The sequence below is a fragment of the Anabrus simplex genome, chromosome 4 (genome assembly GCF_040414725.1).
Source record: "Anabrus simplex isolate iqAnaSimp1 chromosome 4, ASM4041472v1, whole genome shotgun sequence".
Classification (NCBI taxonomy): Eukaryota; Metazoa; Arthropoda; class Insecta; order Orthoptera; family Tettigoniidae; genus Anabrus; species Anabrus simplex.
Genome location: NC_090268.1, coordinates 93,464,660 through 93,480,365, shown reverse-complemented (window position 1 = coordinate 93,480,365; position 15,706 = coordinate 93,464,660). Strand labels below are relative to the sequence as shown.

At 40.1% G+C, this 15,706-nt stretch overlaps 1 long non-coding RNA gene across 1 annotated transcript in view; it reads right to left on the bottom strand.

The window, feature by feature from the left end:
- LOC137500405 (uncharacterized) overlaps positions 1–13,956 on the bottom strand; it is a 61,385-nt gene extending 47,429 nt beyond the window's left edge. The window contains exon 1 of the long non-coding RNA XR_011018028.1: positions 13,863–13,956. This is a non-coding gene — a long non-coding RNA (uncharacterized lncRNA). The remainder of the gene's footprint in view (positions 1–13,862) is intronic.
- Positions 13,957–15,706: the final 1,750 nt, after the last annotated feature.

The following is a 15,706-nucleotide window of genomic DNA, read 5'->3' as shown; positions in this document are numbered from 1 at the left end:
ATGACTGAACTCTTGCTATTATGGCCACTGAACATAACGTCCAGTAACAAGACTTCGAGGATATCCTAAAGATTTCACCACAAAAAATATTAAAATTAAATTTTAAAGTTTTGTTAGTCTTGAAATTAATTTTAAATTCTAGTGGTTTAACATATTAAAGGTTTTCAGTGACGCAAATATTAAAGTGCTAGGATTGGGAAGGTAGCGGTCATGACCTTAAGGTACAGCCCTATTTGCCTAGTGTGAAAATTGGAAACTACGGAAATCCCTCTTTAGGGCAGCTGACAGTGGGATTCATAGAACATAGAACATTGTTTATTGCCCACCCTAGTATACACTATTGGCTTACAGGCAATAAAGACAGCGAAACAAAAACAAAAAAAACAATATCTACTATATATCTCTTAAAACTACTTAACTACGTACTCTAATTTAGAGGCGCCCACACAGATGGAATACCAGACCATGCACTGCACCACCCTTCACTAGAACTACTGAGCTGCCTCTAACATGGGAGGATCTCCTAACCTCATGTTAGGGCACCCTACATCAACTCTAACATGCTAACTATTCTACTACCTACAACTAACAGAAAAAGAAAACTGGCTGGTCGCAGTATCACCCTGGTAAGGAGAGAGCCCAGCCCGCCCGTGATACCACTATCAGCCACACCCTGTGGGTCAGATTTCTTCCCCCACCTACACCTTGTTGGCAATGTGCTTCCCTCCCATTCTTTGCGTGGCGAATCACAGAGGCGGAAACCAGTCGATCATGCGACCCGTCACGCTCTTATCTACTGTCCCGCCTGCTAATCCGAGTCGTCTTACATACATATCGCCTGCTCCCATCTTTGACTCTCCTATTCCTCCATGTGCGGACATTCTTATTCTTTTCACCTTGGGATGGGTCTGTCACACCCCACCCTTCCACCTCTTATACCCTCCTCCACCCTTTTCCAAATCTTGGAATCTCTTTCTCACACCTATTCATCTACGTTATAGTAACTTATCCACTGTAGTTTACACACTGCTTGCTTATTTTCATCCACTATGTCCTAGAGTTAATATTTGAACACTAACACCGAACTTACCAACAGTTCTACAGTTTCCTTATTCCTCACAGTTCTTTTATCTTATTTACATCTTAGTCTAAAAAAACTCACTAATTGCACATTTCTTTACTTTACCAATTCAATTATTATACAATCTCTTTACTGGTCCTCAACTTACCTTCATCCATCTAATTTCTTTATGACAAGGTTTTCCTTTCTCACCCTTATCTAGCAATTACCTACTCATCACTTATTAGAATCTTTTACCAATATTTACATGCTTCTATTGTGCCTAGATTATCATAACATTTATCAACTCATCCTCATCCCTATCTAGCTATTACCAACTCGTTTCTTAATACTAATATCTACAATCTCTTTGTCACTACAGTAACTGAAACATAACACATTCGACAACATAATACAATCTTCTTCCATTATTTACAATTTTCTTTTTATAATACATTATTTTCCAATATATTCAGATCTCTTATTATATTTACATTTTACACACACACACACACACACACACACACACACACACACACACACACACACACACACACACACACACACACACACAGAGTTTTGTCTACACATTTCCTCCCATTCCTCTGAAACACCATTCTACCTATTATTCCCTTAATTTCTTTAAAAATCTAGCTCTAACCAAATTTAAATGTTTTGATATATTTGTTCCTCTTTCCCATCCTCTACACAGCCATGATGTCATCTTGTAACACTTTTCTACTTTTTCTTTGTTATTCAACACTTTCTTTTCAATCTCCTCTAACGCCCTACATTGATTAAATATATGCAGGTCCGACCATCCCTCCCCACATAAAATACATCTATCCTTATTTTGTCGACCTACCCATCCCCTATTTTTTGGAAATCCCATAACCCACAAGTATAAACCTTGTTTACCCCTCCTGCCCTCAAATTTGGCTCTCGGGTTCGTAGTTTCCACTAATTTGTTTAATACTGATAGTGAGTCTCTTTCCCTACATTCCATTATTAAACTGTCTATATCTGCCACTCTCCCTTTAACCCTTCTCCATACCCATTCTTTCCTCTCCCCATCTCTCACACCCTAGATCTCCTAACCCTAAGTTTTGTAATTTATTTTTACACTTATTCACCCAGTACCCTTCATTCTCCATACTTTTCTGGAACCTATACACCTCTTGTAATAAATCCCCTCCCTTCCCTTCTTCCAGTCTCATACAATACTTCATCACCCTCTTAGCTATTGTAATGTCTATTGATTCTTTACTAACTAATCTAGTCCCCACATTTGCAGTACAATCTGGAACCCCCAAAATTTTGCCACCACGTGGTTTAGTTCCTTTCTACTCTCCTCCAATCCCCACACTTCTACCTCATATAACATTTTTCCTTTAACCAGTGATTGGAACACCATTCTCTGAATTTTATACTTTATATCTGGGAATTTATTTTTCTAATACCCCACTGCTGCAAGTGCCCCCCTCCCCTTAAATTTGGCCCTTCTGTTCTGATCCTTCCAAGATCCATTACTACTAATTATTACTCCTAAATACTCAATTTTCTTTTTCCTGGTCTGATTTCTTTCTGCTCTACTATCCAAAATTTATTTTCTTTCTTGGCTTTCCTTTTCCTACATACCATTATCTGTGTCTTCTGTACATTTATTCTAAGTGCCCATCTTTAAGTATATTCCACAACCTCTTCTAACCCTCTTTGCAATCCACTTGCTGGTAGTGCCAAGATCAATAAATAGTCTGCAAATAGCTGTCCCAGAATCTCCCATTTCCCTATCCAAGGACATTGTCATCCCTCACCTACATGTCTAATATATTATTTATAAACAATAATATCAGTGACAGCTTACAACCTTGTCTCACACCCCTCTTTGATTCAATACACTTACTCAACCCACCCCCCTGTGATTTAATCATCACCATTACTTTCTCATATATTTCTACTATTGCCATCCTCATTTTCTTTGATAACCCAATATCCCTTAATCTAGTAAATAACGCTTCCCTATTCACTACATCGAAGGCTTTCTCTAAATCTATTGCTGCTACATATAATCTCATCCCTGCTATCTTCACATACTTTGTAATTGAAGTATCCAAAATCCATACATTATCCACCGTATTTCTTTTCTAAACCTATTTTGATACTCCGATATCCTTCCATCCTTCTCTGCCCAATTTTTAATCCTTTTGGCTAGAATTCCTGTATGTACCTTCGACAACGAGTCAAGGAGTGTTATTCCTCTAATTATTTGGATCACTTCGACTCCCTTTATTCTTGTATATAGGACATTACTCCTTTTCTCCACTCGCTAGGAAATTTTGCCGTTTCCCATATCTTCTTAAAAAATTTAACCATCACCTTGAAGATCGATTCATTTGCTCCTACTTCCTTCCATATCCTGTTAGTATTACCATTCGTCCCACCCGCTGCTTTAGTTTTTGCTTTCCTTAACACCCTAATTACTTCCTGTCTTGTTATCTCCTCATCTAGTAACTGTACTCCTACTTGTAATTCTCTTACAATATAAGTCTTGCCCATATCCCCGTGCCAGTCTCCCCTTCCACCCAAAAGACCTGTAAAATATCCTACCCACTCATTTTCCCCAATAATTTTTCCCTTCCCCGTAGGCTTAGTTCTCCATCTTATTTATAGCTTCCCAAATCCTCTCAAATCTTTTCTCTTTGCATTATCTGTTCACTCTTTCAGCTTCCGCTTCTTTCCAGCATTTCTTTTTCTCGTTCAGTGACTTCTTGTTATCTTAATTCACAATATTCCTCCCGTTTTTCTTGTTTCCCTCCCTTCTTAAACTCTGCTAGAGCTGTCATTACAACCTCTCGTTTCCTCTTACAGTCTTCTTCAAACCACCCCATGACTTTTTGTCTCTTCTCTTCACTTTCCCACCTTCCATACAGGGAGTTCTATTAATTTTAAGACTTTATCCATTTCCTCTCCTTCCAGCGCCCTTTCAATTCTACCCTTATACTATCTCCCCTCTCTTTTAACTCTGATCTGTTTCTCTATCATAGTATCATTCCAGATATACTTCCATACCTCCTTATACCTCGCCCTTTTTCCTACCCCTCTCTTCACTTCACCATTATCATCTCTTAATTTTATCTTAATGGGCATGTGTTCTGTTGTCCCACATTCTGCCACCTCAAAAATTATATTCCTTCAAGCTGTTTCCGTGCTTACTCCTATATCTACCACATTCCCTTCGATATGATGAATATGAATTCCCCTTACTATCTCCCTTCATCCATCCGTTTAAAATATGTAACTTTTCTATAGCACATAACTAACAACCTTACACCATAACTATTTATACCTTTGTCTTTACTGCTTCTGTACCCTCTCACTTCAGTATCCTCCCTCCCATAATCTGGGACCTTATTACTCACTCTTGCATTCCAATCCCCCATTAATATCATTCCATCTTCCACATACAAGCCTTTAATTTTGTTTATTTCTTCAATCAGTTCTTCAAAAAAAATTTTATTTCCATAAACTGAATCCTTAGGATGATTGTATAATCAAGCCAGACAAATTGCCTCCTTCACGTCACTTCCCATTTTAATTCTAAACCACACCATCCCTTCTACCTCATTCTGTATTCTCTCTACCCTCCCTACTATCTCTTTTTTATTAAAACTGTTATCCCACCAGGGTTACTTCCAATCCTCCCCACTTTTTTCTTTATCACGTTGACTACTCTATACCCATCCCATTCAATTTCTACCCCTTTCCCTAACCAAGTCTCTACTAGGGCAATGATCTCAAACTCCTTTACTAAATTCTCAATTTCTTTATTCCCTAGCTTCCCCATCAATCCCTCAATATTCCACAACCCTATTGTCATATCTAGTAATTTATTCTCTCCCCCTCTCTGCTTCTGTGCTTCTCCACTTCCTCCCCTACAACTTGTCACTCTTCCTTGCAAGTCTTCGCCATCTATCTTTTTCCTTTCTCTTGTCCTTGCCTTTCTCCGTACCTACGCCTGTTTTCTTTCCCCATAAATCTTTCAAACTTAATGATCTTTCCTTATTTAGCACCTGTCTTCTCTCCATTTTACTTTGTGTTTTTTTTTTTACTCTGAGAGGATGAATCATTACCCTGTCTTCTATTACCTTCATTCACACCTTTCACTTCACCACTCGTGACACATTACTTGCTTCCTCCACCTCTGCGTTATGCTGGCTCTTCAAGGTCTTTGCATTCCCGTCCATCTCGTTGCTGGCACTGCTGTTCAGCAGTTCTCTACTTCCTGCACCTGATATGTGGACTTCGCTCACTTCCGTAATATCACTCTCCTCTACGTCACTGCCACTTCTCCTTGTGTCCTTCCTTGCTACTCCCTTTGCTGTCAAGGACTCCTCCTGCTGCTGTTGTTGGTGTTCATCAAGTTTTTTTAGCCGGCCCACCACCCATATACGAGTCCATCTGCCGTCTCCAACCACCAATTGCTGCCCTCTAATATATGCTTTAAGGCCTTTTTTTTTTTGCCTCCCTTAAAGGTCAGTTCAGGATTCTTTTTTTCTTGATAGCTTCCCTGTTCATCTCCCTTCTTATCCACACTTTCTCTCCTTTTAAATTGCTCAAATTTCTTATCACAATGTCAGCCATCAATGTAGATAATTTCACTCTGATGGGCCTCCTTCCCTTAACTTTCCCCACACTATGCACATCATCTATATCAACACTAAAGTTGATCATCCTATTTTGGACCACTTCCACCACTTTGTACACTAGTTCCACTTTAGACTTTTTCCTCTTCCTGCACACCATATATGAAAATATTCCTTCTCACACTTTCTTGCACACCCCTCTCTACTACTCTCTTCGTTTCTCTCAGGTCCCACTCCAAACTTCTTACCTTCTGTTTCAACAGGTCCAACTAATCTTTATTACACCCTTCCTCTAATATCTTCTTTACATCTTCCCTAATACTCAACTTTAGGTCCATAAACTCCTTGGATAACTCAAAACATTTCTCTTATTTGCTCCATCTCACAAGCCTCTCTTATCTCTTATCGCTTCAAACTCTTCCCACTGGACCTGGACCAGGAGTAACTTCCACTCCTATTAAGAACAGCACCATCACCACTGCCGCCACCAGTAGAGTAGCCAGCATCCTCCTTTTTTCACCCTTCAGCTCCATTCTTGTCTCCATTCTGCTTCCCTTTTTACAGTTCCAGCTACCAATCGCTGTCCTGTATTGTGTCAGTGTATTACCCATTGCTCCGTGCTCCACTCAGCACATCCGCACTCCTTGGTGACTCAAACACGACTGATGACAGTGGGATTCAAACCCACTATCTCCCGCCAAATGCACAGCTACAAGACCCTAACAGCGTGGCCAATTCATTTGGTCTAATATTGTTTAACAGGCCTCATTTTCAATAAATGTCAACCCTGTTAATTTCTTTAATAATGTGAATAAGTATACCGATAGTTAATAGTCTGTGGTAAAATTGAAAATACGTCGAGGTGGGGGGAGGGGGCTCCGAAATGATTTCCTAGGGTAGCTGTACAACACGCGGCCCACATTTTCTAGTTATACATTTAATAATACAGTAGGTTAGCTCTCTCTAAATTTCCTGCCGTGAGATGGAATAATGCTTTCCTGTAGGCCTAATGTGTTCCCATTACAGCTCACAAGGGGGCACATTTTACATGAATGCCTTTCTTTCCCTGTAATCGACTGCAAACACAAAAATAAGCTTTTCCTATAGCACAATTCCGCGCGTCAAGCTTCAAAGTATGTTCATATACGACCTGTTTCTGGAGATATTTGTGTGCATAAGCAGTTACTTTAAAGGCGCGTTTAGACGGTGTCTTCTCGTGCATCGCCGCATGCTTTATTGCAAGCCGCAAGAACCATGCCTCTTGCTTTTTCGTGTTCACACGGACAGAAACGAAAGCGCATGCAATATTCGAAAGTAGCTACTAAACAGCTTAACGGCGCGTTTTGGCGGTGCCTTTTTTCGTGCAACTTGCGGCTTGAGGCAAGGCGAGCCAAGTTGGAGCATGCAGCGCCGCTTCTATTGTATCCTTTTTGGTCTTGTGTACACGACTATAGGCGCAAGTAGTTGCAAGAGCTCTCCAACCAGAGTGGGGAATTCCGTGCATCACTCGTGCAACCTACTGTAGTGGAAAAAAGTATAGACACCCGAATTATAATACGTTTAATAAAAGTATCTTTTGTCCCACATACAAACAAGCTGCACCAAAATTTATCTTATTTTATACTACGTTCAATTATGTGGAGTAGATTTTTTTATCGCACCCAGTTAAAACTGACGCAGGTTGAACAAAGAAAGTGCCAGTATTTTTTTCAATTTCCAACGGAACGCTATCGTAACTTTGAAAATTCATAACTTTAAAAGTATTGATCTAATAGTTACCGAACTAATGCGTCTTAAAGTAACTTATTGTTGATATGAACACCAAGTTTTTATTGCATCTGATATATGTGAAAAAAGGTTTTAAATTTTGTGAAAATATTTTCTCATTGCTGGGCAGAAAAAACAGCGGCCTGTTATAAAGCTAATGAGAATGTCAGGCTAAAATTTAAACTGGTTTTTGCCAGCATGTAATTGTTGATTTTATAATGTATATTTAAAATGAGTGGTTTTGAGAGAAGGCAGCAGCGTATGGCCGAGCGGTGCTGTCCGGTTGGCCTGTTCCCAGCGCCAAATGAACTCTGTGGCTGCTCTGTATCACCTTTGAGTCATGTAGAGCTTCTTTGTAGTGAACGTGTTGTGTTAAGGGTTTGAGTGGAATAAGGGAATGACTAGGAGTGGTATCCCCCCCCCCCCCCAAACAGCGGAAACTTTAAATACAAGACGTTTCAAAAGTTGAACACATTCCGCCATTACTATAGATACGGTACCTTGAATAGAGGATACACTTCACCTACCTGCGAGGGAAGATAAATTTCAATGACCTGGCCAGTAATCAAAGCCGGGACCGTTGTACGAGAGTTCACCTGTTTTATCAGACTTATTATGCTGACGAATAAACAAGAGCGTTGTAAATCTTTCAAACATCTGATCTCATGATTAATTTTTAAGTTTGAACTCTATAAACAGGCAATGAAAACTTTTAAATACTGCATGATAGGAGTCACCAGTACCTAGTGAAATGACTTCTCTTATATTCGTGTTTTCCTTATTTATGAATGGCCCAATCAACTGCAAGAGTTATCCGAGTAAAATTACGAAACGAATAGTCATTACTGACGTCTGGAAGAATAATGTACTCCGATCGCGCAGGAAGTTGACACCCATCGCTTTCTAATTTATTACTTTTGCGTTTATTAGCAATAATTATCAGACCAGCAGCGGCGGTGGTGGCACTAGCACACTTAAAAACACTATAAAAGTGGCAATTCTGAACAATCCACTTACAGGCGTGCTATTTTAGCATTCTATTCCACGTAAGCTTCAAGCTGTGAAGTTCAACAATTCTGGACTGCAATACTCTTATGTAATGTGATTTTCCCATAATGTTATATAGGCCTATAAGATATTTTGCAGTTCTTAACAGAAACTTCTGTATAGGGCAAAAGCAACCGCGACAACACGGGCAATGTTCTCGGCCTCCCCTCGTTGCCTCACATAGCCCCGCGCTTTGCGAACCATCCTAATGTCCCACAACTCAAGTCATTACTCCAGGCAGATCATTACTGTCTGCCTACTGGCCGTGGGTACAAAGAATGACGTGGGTATGTATTGCACGGTGCAAGTATATTTGAACGACCATAGGTCGGTAATGTCGAAGGTTGAGCCAGAGGTATGCCTACTCCTTAAAGCCTGTGATAAAGTGATGGGGACGGCCCACGGAAAATAAACTTTGGTTGGTACGCGTGGATGTTGACGAGGTGGAAGAGTAGGCCTAGGCCTATCTTTGGTTATGGGCTGTTTTATCATCCGTTATGTACACACAAAAAGAAGCATCACTGGTATATATGTGTGAAAACTACCTCTCTGCAGTAACAGGTTAAAGCAACAAGCTATGAGATCGCACAATTCAGATATGAATCATGTATTGAACGGTTAATGTACAGTACGGTACCGGTACTCTACTGTCATGCCTTTCTGAAGTTGTGTGCTAAGGTCTCAACAAGTGGTACCAATTGACCATGGATTTAAATGCTGTAGTTATGTGTAAAAAGTAATCAATTTTATCTCTGCACTTCCCACAGCATTTTCCTCGAGTCCGGAAATTGAACTGCTTCAAGAACGTGTTAGGCACTTATTTCTGTGGTACTAAGGCAGAATCCGATGTCAAAGAACGTGATTTTTTTAGGGGCAGCTTTTAACAGTTCGAGAGCTCGCTGAAATTCTATTTTATTTCAATGATCTTTAAATTGAAATGGCATATATTAGTGAATGTATTAAAACGAACCTGTTGTATTATTTAGTCAGCAAGTTCGGGGAACAAATCACTTGCCTCTTCTCTATAGGCCTACTGTACATATCTGAATCTGTATTTTGCGAACAGCGTATTCTACTGCATCACAGGCTACTCTTCGCTGCAAAATCTACCATACTGGCATTAAAACGGAAAATGCCATTTGACATATCGGGTTCAGTCTTAGTACTATATATTTATGCTGTTTTGAGGTATTTTGCTAAATTTTTTTTCAAAAACCACTTATTAGCCTACTAATTAAAAATGTACACATATCATACAAACTTAGGCTGCGTTCGCCTATTGGAACTACACGAATCATAATTACCAAATTTTCTTGTCCATTGCGGTTAATTATAGTATAATCTCAAAAAAGTCGTGATATTAAAATCCCTTCAAAACCTACAATATCGGGGGAGTTGGCCGTGCGGTTAGGGGCGCGCAGCTGTGAGCTCGCATCCGGGAGATAGTGGGTTCGAATCCCACTGTCGGTAGCCCTGCAGATTGTTTACCGTGGTTTCCCATTTTGACACCAGGCAAATGCTGGGGCTGTACCTTAAGACCACGCCCGCTTCCTTCCCATTCCTAGGCCTTTCCTGTCCCATCGTCGCCATAACTACCTGTCTGTGTGAAAGGTACAGTGCTATCTAAATCATAATATCAGTTGTCATTTAAGACATCCTCTCAAACAATCTTGCAAACTGTCCGGAACTATTCTTGTACCTCTACAACTTTTATGTTATGTAAATGAAAATACTCCGTAATCCATTCTTGTACCTTTGCAACTTTCATGTTATGTAAATGTAAATACATTCAGAAATAATTCTGTAATCCTCATACTGATGTACATATTTTATATATTGTATGTGTTTATATGTTCAACCGTTTACTAATTATCTTATAGGGCCTATACACAAACTATATTTTGATGTGTAAGTGCCCGCCAGTATGTAATGTCCTGTACAATTCCCATGTATGAGCCTGCAGGCTCGTTGGAATTAATTGAAATAAATGAATAAATGAATGAAGTAAAGCAAAAGAAAACCTACCATCCGTGGCAAATCTTAACCGAGATACATTATGTCACTTTCCTATTCATACACAACCCATTTCGTTATAAATCGTTCCATGTGCCTTTATAATTATGGAAATTGATTTATAATTTTGAGTCGTTAATGTAATAAGACGTAAACATTCAATGCACAATTTTATGTGAGCACAAATAATTTGTATTTACACAAAAACTGCACACCCAAAAAACAAGTCACTTATTCATACACTAGTATACCTGGCGTCATCCGACAACAATGAACGGGGCATACGTAAGTAGGTGTGTTGCGAGGAGGGGTGTTGCTGGTTGTGTTCGTCTTAGACCTGTGAGAGTGCTGGTAGAAATGGGCAACGTTAAAGAGCTTGGCTATGAGCTGAAACAGACAATAGTCAATCTAGCACTTAAGAGGGTACTACCTGCGGAAAATAAGACTCCTGGTGAAGAAAAGTCATGCCACTGTTCAGTATGTCGTGATTAAGTACGAAGGGTCAGTGAAGAATGCGCCACGAAAACCCAAACAAACGCAACTAAGTCAACAAGCAGAAAGACTGAGGCGAGTGAAATACAACCCTCTCATAGGTGCACCAAAGCTGCCGTCAGAGCTGGATGCTGCTTCTGGGAATAAAATGTATACTGAGACGGTCCGGCGAGTTTTACATTGACACGGTTACCATAGCTATGTACCAAGGAAGAGGCCCCATGTTAGAAGACTGCTCTTTGCGAAAGAACACGTAAACAAGGGCCAGGAGTTTTATATAATGTCACCTGGTCCGATGAAACTATAATCGGCCTGTTTGCTTCCGATGGTGCCGGCAGGCTGTGGAGAAAGACCAATACGGTAAACGATGGGGTCAATACAATTCCCAGAGTGAAACACGGATGTGGATTGGTTATGATGTGGGGTTGCATTCGGCACAACGGTGTACGGAATATTAAATTTATTGAAGGCACGATGGACAAAGTAGTGTACAATTGTTTGAAGAACAGTGTTAAAGTACTGAAAAATTGGGAATGCTACCGACTTACATATCTCAACAGGATAATGACCCCAAATATATCGCTGCTCTGAACAAAGATTGGTTAATTTGGATCATTCCAAAATAATTAGGAACACCTCCCCAGTCTTCTGACTATTGAACATTTATGAGCGCTTTTGAAGCCTAGGGTTAACAGTAGAAAGGTTTCATTCAGAGATGAGTTAAAAGGAGTGGTGACCCAAGAATGGTACAGTATCAATCATGGAACGTGTGCGAGGATACTAAATTCTATGCAGCGTATGTGTCAAGCTGTCATTAAAACAAAGGATTACACCACAAAGTTCTAAATATTTTTGTACGGCATTGTAAAGTAATCTACGAGAAATAAATTTCTTAAAAGACAATTACTATAACATCCATTTGAATGTCCAAAATATACTGCTCTTTTCACAATATGAAACTGAATAAGAAAGTGACATGCTGTACCAAGACGGTTTCTCGGCCTCCTTGTTGCCTAGCGCCCACAGTCCAGATTGAACCTCTCCTATCGTTCCTAGAGCAGACAAGTGTTCATGCCAAAATCTTTAAGTGCGCGAATATTCAGAATTAAAACTACAGGTCATTGTTAAACCATTTTATTAAGAGTTATCTACTTCTAGTGGGGTTCAATGAACCATTGAATATACAGAATCCGCCGCGCCTACCTTATTCCTTAACACCAAATTCTGACGCTTCCAAGTCTGTTAATGCTTTTGTGAAAATCCTGGACGCTTAATTTGACCACACAGTCTACCACTCAGGTCGTTAATCAGTCGAATGGATTTGTATGATACCGATAGTTTCGAATACTCCGTTAATCTAAGCAATCTCCAATTCTGGAGGGACCAGAATAAAATAGATTGAGAACTTACAAAACTCGAAACTAGGTGCTTTCGCATTATTAGACGTTGGAATATGTTTATTGGCGACAGAACAAAAAAAAATACTCAGTACAAAAAAGGACCATACAGTCGTGAACGTTTCATATTTAAATATCTAGTACCGTATTTAAGGAACCACTTCTAAAAAATTGCCGACCTTCGCAACGGCGAAAATTGCATGCGGCCTGGGTGTTTGTCTAGAACAGTTTTGTTCTTTGCCCTCCGCCCCCACTCTGACTGGCGAGACTTTCAACGTAGGTAGACCAAAGTTACCACGATCCTCGGCATGCGGTGAGAATCTTATAGAATCCACTGGAAGTAAACACATTAAGACTACTCGTTTTAGTATACAACGTACGCTATAGCAAGGACTAAGTATGAACACTCCGCCCTTGATTTCTTGCGTCTAGTGCTGTGCGATGGATCAGATGATCGCACATTGATAATCCGGAATGTTTTACATAATCCTTACTCCTGGACAGTTCCCAATTTTTCGATGTATAGAGATGAAGGGTAAAACTTAATGTTCTTCCGTTTCAAATACTTTGTCCATACCCTGCTTCGGATCCATACCAGGCTGTGACAAATTTGAGTTTTGGCCTCGAGTTAGTCGAAAATATCCAACCAAGCTGCTAAGTTGTCACGTTTTCCCATCCACTCGCTGCTTTTAAACAGGAATCACTTGCGTCAGAAAAAGACAGCATCGGAAACAGCTTTCCATTTGACACGCACTGTAAACTGTTGTGAATTTCCCGACCTCTTAAAGGTTAATTCAATAGACAATCGGACAACCTGTCTACATAGATAAGTGGGGCAAACCTACTAATGCTGTATACATAGTTGTGTTCGATTCAGACATTATCCATTGAGTCGTCTAACTACAGAAATAAGAATGACGAATGAACAATTTAACAGCTCTGTTCCTGTTACATAAAAATCCGCATTTGTATTTATAAGTTCGAATCCTTAATCTCACTGTTATGTACGGTAGTTTTAAGAGATGTCACGCTGCAAGCCTCTTTCCGGCTAAGACCTTCCACGACGAAACACTTGTCACTTGTGGTTCAACTTATAGCTTGAGTATGAGAGACTGCCCATTAGACTACGAAATTTGGAACAAAACTTAACCAGGCAATTACATTTAAGGTACGGTATATCTCAAGTCCAACCTAGTTTAGAGTAGGTTATCCTTTAGTTGATTTATTATGAAGTTGGCCTAGCTCCCCTCCGTAAAGGCTGGATTGATGTATACCGGTACCATTAAATTTCAGTCTTACCCTGCTGTGATCCACGACTGAAAACTAGATGTTAAGAACAAACACAAACGACTACCTTCGTAATTTAACTTTACTGACTGTCAGACCCAGTCGATTTTAATTCTAGGAATCTTTTAATGTTATTGTTCATCTATGGCTGCTTACCAGAGCTTCCCATTCAGCAGAAGTTTCATCTGACGAAATGTGGAATGGCTTCCTTCTCACCAGCTGAAGTACCGAGACCTGTCTCCGAACCCCGACATAGAGCAACAGAAGCGTCTCCCTGCACAATGAACAATACCCCCCACCAGCTAAGACAAAAGCCAATCACGTACGAACACAAGAGAACCCTCTCCTCCGAAGGCCACCAATCAGTGAATGCTTTTCTTCACGTTTCCCAAGTTGTTCACCTCGATTGTTTTCCCCTCTTGCTTCTGCACAAATTCAGAAAGAAAGAAAGAAAGAAAGAAGTGATAATTTCGGACATTAAAGTTTACATACGTCCTAAAAATAATACTTCAAGACAAAAGCAATCATCAAATTATTCACTTTCTGTGACATAGACATGTTACAAACTGAAAAAGAACATTTATACTGCATAATTAATAAGAGTTCCATCTTGGTGGGCCTCCGTGGCTCAGGCGGCAGCGCGCCGGCCTCTCACCGCTGGATACCGGAGGCGGGACAGGCTTTTCTCCGGGTACTCTGGTTTTCCCTGTCATCTTTCATTCCAGTAACACTCTCCATTAACATTTCATTTCATCTGTCCGTCATTTATCATTGCCCCAGAGGAGTGCGACAGGCTTCGGCAGCCGGCACATTTCCTATCCACGCCGCTAGATATGCTTTCATAAGCTTAATAACTAGTTTACTAGGTTATCTAGGATATAAAAATTTACAGGATTTAAAGTATACTAGAGGAAATATAGAACAGTTAGGATTTGGGCTGTGAGGATGTATGGGTCTTCTACAGGTCGGGCACCAGTTCATGTAAGAAGAATGTCAATTGATGCTATTGGTCAAAATAATATTTGATTGAGGGGATAAAACTGAATTCCACGAAATTTGTTGTTAGCGGTAAAGGGGAGAATAAGAAGGATAGCAATCCTAGTTATTTAGCCCCCAGTTAGTGTCCCGCCCGTCGCCATAAGACCTATATGTGTCGGTGCGACGTAAAACCAATTGAAAAAAAGTCCAGCGCTCGAATCCCGGTAATGATGATTGTTGTTTAGGTCATCGGCCCTAGAGCTGGGAACAGTAGGAGCGGAGCGGAGCAGTTGTTTTCGCTCGTCCTCCGGAGACCTCCGGTAGTCCTCCGATTGAATTCACGGGCAGAAAATTCAAATGCTTTAATGTGGGCAATGTTGTAACGGTGATCTTAGGAGGAATTACAATTTAAATTGCATTACTTATTCCACAGATGCATGTGTTCCCCTACGTTTGTCATTCAAATGCTGTAGTCGTTTCAAGAACGCCGCATTATTTGTTACGCTATGAATATCAGATTTTGATCTGCTGACATTCAGTTTGAAATAAGTGCAGGTGTATAGAATACTGTAGATTGAATATTGGCACATATTATACCATTGCAAATGCATTTACAATATTATTAATAGTAAAACAGTTTAAGCAATAAGTATATTCCATTGCATGTAAACATGTATTATATACATTGTGTTATACGTGTAGCTCATTTATTACGGAAGAGTACGCCCGGCTCCATGACTAAATGGTTACCGTGCTGGCCTTTGGTCACAGGGGTCCCAGGTTCGATTCCCGGCAGGGTCGGGAATTTTACTCTTAATTAGTTAATTTAGCTGGTACTGGAGCTGGGTATATGTGCCGTCTTTATAATCATTTCATCCTCATCACGACGCGCTGGTCGCCTAAGGTGTCAAATCAAAAGACCTGCATCTGGTGAGCCGAACTTGTCCTCGGACACTCACGGCACTAAAAGCCATACGCCATTTCATTTTTTAATGAAGAATACGAACTGATTGGTATTGGTT